The sequence below is a fragment of the Castanea sativa genome, chromosome 12, assembly GCF_040712315.1.
Source record: "Castanea sativa cultivar Marrone di Chiusa Pesio chromosome 12, ASM4071231v1".
Taxonomy (NCBI): Eukaryota; Viridiplantae; Streptophyta; class Magnoliopsida; order Fagales; family Fagaceae; genus Castanea; species Castanea sativa.
Genome location: NC_134024.1, coordinates 46,490,355 through 46,496,672, shown reverse-complemented (window position 1 = coordinate 46,496,672; position 6,318 = coordinate 46,490,355).

Here is a 6,318-nt window from a genome sequence, read left to right as displayed (position 1 = left end):
AAATTCAAAAGAAAAAAAAAAAAAATCCTATATGGACCTAAATTGAATGGGAAAACGAATTTAAGCCTAACTCAAATTCATTAGAGCAATCTTAATAATGCATATATGCCTTCAGGTCTTTGCCAGCAAATGCAATATTTTTGTAGTGCTGCCACCTGTAAATCGTTTGATATCAATACTATTTCTACGGATTATAATTTAAAAAATTGACAACCCTCAGATTTTTTTTCTCTCTCTTTGCCGGTCTGAGTTTGTTTATTTCCATAACTAATGCTGTGGGAGGAACGAATCTTTCCCCAATCAAGTCTTGTTCGCTTTGAGAATGGGCCGAGACCCGAGGAGCCGATGCCACCCTCACGAATTTGTTCGATCCCACATCGGGGAGAAATGCCTCCCACCCATGCCTTATAAGCACTTGGCCTAAGGAAGATAAGGCATGAGTGGGACGCATCTTTCTTCGATGTGGGAGCAAGTCTCAAAAATTGCTCACGTCGCTTGCAAAAAACAAAGCCGTGCGAGTCCTCAGCCCCAAAGCAGACAAACTGCTTGCGGGCTTGGATTCGTTCCTCCCCCCACAAATGTTATAGTCACAAACTATTTTACAATATTTTTATAAACTATTGATGTGGTAAATTTTACTGGTTCTCATTTGGACCCACCAATAACATTACTTTTTTACCTATCAATAACTTCACACCACATTAACAGTTTGTATATATATATATATATATATATATATATATATATATATATATATATATATATATATATATATATATAAAATAGTTTGTCTTAAGCATTATCCTAGGTTTTTTAGATAGTGAAACAATTTTTTCACTTGACTCCTCAATTTCTACAGTGTTCTTTGATAGACCAAGAATGTATTGACTCCTTGGGTAAATTAACTAATTAATTAGCCAAGTAAATTAATTGAGTCAATTAATCATGCAATACGCGTGGTAACACAAACTAATCACCAACTAAGTTAAATACAGCAGAAAATAAATTTGACATAGGTGATTTATTTCCGAATGGGGAAAGCCACTAAGGCAAAACCTTACTGGGTGAATTTAAGGTCAATACTCCCGAGAATCCACTATTATCAAAACAAGCGATTACAAGTAAAGGAATCCTAGTGCCTTATACCAACCTATAGTTGAACCCTTACCCCAATTCCCAATTGGACTTGTAATGTAGTGACAATCTCTCCTTTTAATGCACGGCTCCCATTACGTGACTAACCAATCGATGCGTGGATCCTAGTACGTTGTTTACACACCAACTTGAGAAAGATGTTGACTGCAAAGTTCTTCAGTTCATCCACACGATGAAGACCAAGAAGCTCCTTGGTTACAAAACCCTACGGCGTACAAATGAAGCAACTTCTTCAAGAGAAAGATGAACTATGTCATCTTTGCATCAAGTTACATCACCTTAAACGGCTCTTAGAATAATCCTTATATATGTCTAGGGTTGTGAGAATAGAAATCCTACAAAAATAGCTTGGATATGCATGAAAAACAGATCGGGAAATCTAATTTTCATAATCCTCAATAGATAGGCTATCTGTTGAGTTACTGTCGAGTTTTGGGCTAAAAACTCCTTTTAAACCTTGATAGATTCAATCTGTCGAGATATCGTCGAGCTTTAAAATACAACACTTCTTCACTTGTTTCTTGAATAGATTTGCATGGTTTTAACTCTTGACTTGAACACAAAGTTGCTTGAAGACTTAAATTATCCTAGATCTACCCAATTACAAGTAAAGTGTGTTTTGTCAAAGGATTAGCCAATTCTAAATGACATATGTACATAACAATTTTCACATATGTCCTAACATTCTTAAATTGCAACAAAATTAAGAAATTCAATAGCACACGTGGCTTAAAATTAGGCCACAATTGAAATTCTATTTTAAATTTTCTCTTAGTTTTGGCTTTAAATATACTATTGTGTAGCCTTGTACATATGCATGGGTACAATTAAAAACAATTACAATTAGACGGTTCAAATTATAAATAGTCAATTATAGCGGTGCTAGTAATGTTAGCTTGGGTTATTAAACATATAGAACATCGACCAGGACATTTGAAGGTACTAAAATATTTTTTCCTTGCAATTTTCATGATATTGGTTACGTCAAGTTTCTCACAATTACATTTATGAATAATCACAATTAGATATATAAAAATTTTGGCTGGATATACACATTAGTTTCAAGTTTTTATTAGAGAATATACTCTTACCATCATGGCAAAAAAGCCATATTATGTGCCTTTGTTGTTTTGATAATACATATTTTGACAATATATTATTTCTTTCATACCAATCAAGTGAAAAACTACCAACAACTGTAAGAAACAACTAATTTCTAGTAGGAATCCCGATAAAGTGATACAAGATTTATAAAGTGAACAAAATTTATAAACAAAAATAACCAACTACAAACAAAAGCAAAAACTAAACTTTAAAGTTACATTTATTTGGATCTAATAGATGAGAAATACCACCCAATAAGAATCATAGACGTGATCATGCAAATTGCATCCAATAGCAATAAAAATGTCTTGCTTAGTTGAGTAGTTGATCATAGATGTATTGAGTTAGATGCTTCACCACATTTCTTGAAATCTCCCACATCACAACTCCTTAATAAGTATGGAAACTACTTGAAAGATGTTGTAGCAATACATTAAACATATCTTTTCAACACATGGGATTAAAGAAAGATAAATCCAAATGATTCGTTTATCATAGAATTCAGTGCATTAATCGTTGGAGTACTTAACGATCTCACCTACATAGTTTGCAACCAAAACAAATTGATATTCCACAATTCTTTGTATCTAAAGAGAAAAATATGAGCAGAGCCACCTTAGATTGCTACTAATCATTCTTACTAAAATAGAGTCGACAGGGAATATAGAGTCCAAAAAGATTTTGTAGTCATCTCTAGATGTCCAATTGGAATTGAATCAGTTGGTTTGTTTTCTTCTTAATATGTTTATATAACAAACTGAGATAATGTAAGACATTGCTGGAAAAATTTAAAATGGGAAAGGCATTCTAGCACAACACCAAAATAAAGCTATTTCAAAAGTTACCGTTATGTTCTTAATCATGTTTTATTTTCTTCATTTATGTTCTTATACCAATAACATAATTTTTGGCAACTTGGATTGGTTCTTGTATCTGCAAGAACCAACACCACCACTTTTTCATCACCAAAAACATAAATTTTCTTACCTTGCCAAACATAATACACAAATCCAAATGCATATTGAAGCTAGAAAACAAACAAATTCAAAGAGAAAAAAACTAAATCCAATTGGGAAGACGATTTTACTTCAAAAACGCTACAAAAATAATAAAAGTGCAAGTACAATATTTTGTAGTGCCTATTATGTTGATAACTTGTACTTCTGAAAAAAAAATAAAAGGCAAAACCAGGATTTTCTATAGAAAAACAGGAAAAGGCAAACTTGTTAGGAACGTTGATCAAATTATGCTGGTAAACATTATTTACTTTGTCATTTGTATCAGTACTTCCAATTCTATCACATTAATTTACACTTTCCTTCATTACTGGGTACCTCTAAATTTTACATAAAAAAAAAAAAAATCAACAACAACAACAAAGAAAATTGCACACACAAATAAAGAGACAAATGAGAGAGAAGCGAAAATAATAATTATGGAAGTATACAAAGTATTACCACTGTAGAATTCAAGGACTCTCTAGGGATTGTCTTTTTTGCTTCTAAGAACCCTCCACCATGGGACTGTCTTCTCCACCCAACTCCAATTGATATCTAGAAATATTTTTGAAAAAGCAAAGCTTAATATAACCTTGAATTTAATTAAGACAGTCAAAGCTCTCTGTGATGGACCTAAATTGTGAAAATTATCTTGAATGAACAAAAAAAAAGGAAGTCCCTAAAATTTCCTATATGAACCAATCTTTAAAATCTCTAAATTCTAAAATGATCCCAACACCAAAAGAAACCCCCAATTCCCATTTGCAAACAAAACCAAAAAAAGAAAAAAGAAAAAAGAAAAAAAGGACTTTGGTGTGACTTACAATTGGAAACTTGGAGACAACAACACTTACTTTCCTTTAAGAGAAGTTTAACTCAGATGAATTGCAAACTGAGCCTACTTCTTAACAGCAACATTAACATATTGGTAACACAGCATACATCCCAAGTATGAAAGGAATATAATAGGACCATTTTCTTAGCAAGAATATGTCACACAACAGAAAAATTATTAAAAGAGCAAACTTCCTAAAGAGTGCCTTTCGATTATATTAAAAGGCCAATCTTAGGAGCAAAAGCGCCAACATGAAGTACCACTATATATCTTTTGTTGTGGGAAATAAAATAAAACCCTTCAATTTCACAACCCCTCACAAACCCAAAAACCGTTTCACATGCAAACCCCAAAAAATGGAGAAAAAAAAACCCACCTGCAATCAGATATGAAATAAAGATACTAACTTGTTCTCAAGCCAAAAAAGTGTAACCACCCCGTTTGATGGCTATTCAATAACCCGTTTCACATGCATTGAAGGTTTAAGAAACCATAATACTCCATTTCTTCGAGCTAAAATGGATACAATCGAAGAGTTAGAGAAAGAGCAACCTTTTTGGATGAACTCGTCGCTCTGGGTCTAGGCTAATACTATTGTCGGGGAAGAGAACGGCTCCAATGGGAGTGTGGGTCTTGTTCCAAGGATAAAGACCTCTTTCTTTCGTTTAATAGTTGTGGTTCTTTGATTTTTTTAGGGATAGAGGCAACTGAACCGGGGCATGAAGAAATGGAGAAAGGAAGGGTCGTGCAATTGAGAAGGGGAAGAGCTGAGAAAGAAGAGAGAGATAGTCTTTAATGGCCTGTTTGGGAGTTTAGAGAGGGAGGAGAGTAGAGGAGAGTAGAGGGGAGGGGAGTAGTGGGGAGGAGAGTAGAGGAAAATGATTACCCTCCACCTTGTTTGGATGTTTTTATAATTAGTAAGGGGGAAGGGAGTAATTAGCCCTTCCCCTTGTTTTTAACATTGTAATTTTATAAATATAATAAGGGTAAATTAGGTAATTTACTTTATCAATAATTTTATGTGCTTTACTCTCCCTCCAAATCTCTCCAATTTGGGAGAATTAAAAATGAGGGGGTTGGAGGTAGTTGAAACCCCTTCAAACCCCTCCCCCTCCTTCCTTAAAAAACTCCCAAACAAGGTAATTGAATTACTCCCCTTCCCTCTACTCTACTCCCCCTCCTTTTTTAAACATCCAAACAGGCAGTAAAGTTTGAGTAAAAATTACTGAACCTGTTAAATTATATATGTTCAAATTTGAACCAAGAACAATTAACCTCCCATAATTTGTTGTAAATATATTATAAAAATGTTGTAATCGTAACACCTTTCTTAATATTATTATGCGGTCCTCACATAGCACCGAAATTAAGGAATAATTGAAGATAGGTGGCAGAGACAAATGGTACAAAATTGGAACTCTAATTTAGAGTTCTAATTTGAGTTTCTCACCTATTATTATTACTAGTCGCGGACTCACGCGTTGCGTGTGGTAATTTTAGTTTTATGATCGTGTTATTATTTGAAATATTTTTGCATGTATTATTACTTAAGCTGCATTATATATGTATGAACAATATATTGTAGGATTTGTGATGATAGAAGGTATTGTCTTGGAATTAGATGTTGAAAGGATACAACTATACTTGGCCTTGTAGTCAGTCCAGAGCTTATCAACCATTTTCCCAAGTTAGTAAAATTTAATCAACTTAAAATTAGATAGAAAAGATTTTATATATTTGAAGTTAGCGTCATGCTAGGTGAAAACTTTAGAGGATTGTAATTAAGTTGTTGCAAGTCTTTTTAAATAAATATTAATAATAAAAAAAGATCTATTCCTTTAAATATAGAGATTACTATTATAAATAGGATGAGGAAATTTTATTGCATTATGTTTTTTGGAAACATAATTTCTACCAAACTCGGTTGGCTAATTTGTACATTTCCAAGTCAATTGAGCACATTTTGCATGTTACATGTAATTCTTCATTCCCATATGGGTAAGGGCATTCACGATCCCAATGACCCACTCCATTTTTCTTACATGCTTGGTTTTTTGGGATGCATAATGCGTTTGTTCCAAAAACTGTATGTCGAAGGATTTGTCGATAGTTTTGCAGCAATTGTTTTCCATTTGGTTGGTTTAGAATTGATAATAGTAGTTGTATTCCTTAATCATTTGATTCGCATAATAACGCAATTGTCAGTCCATACTTTTCATTTTTGTC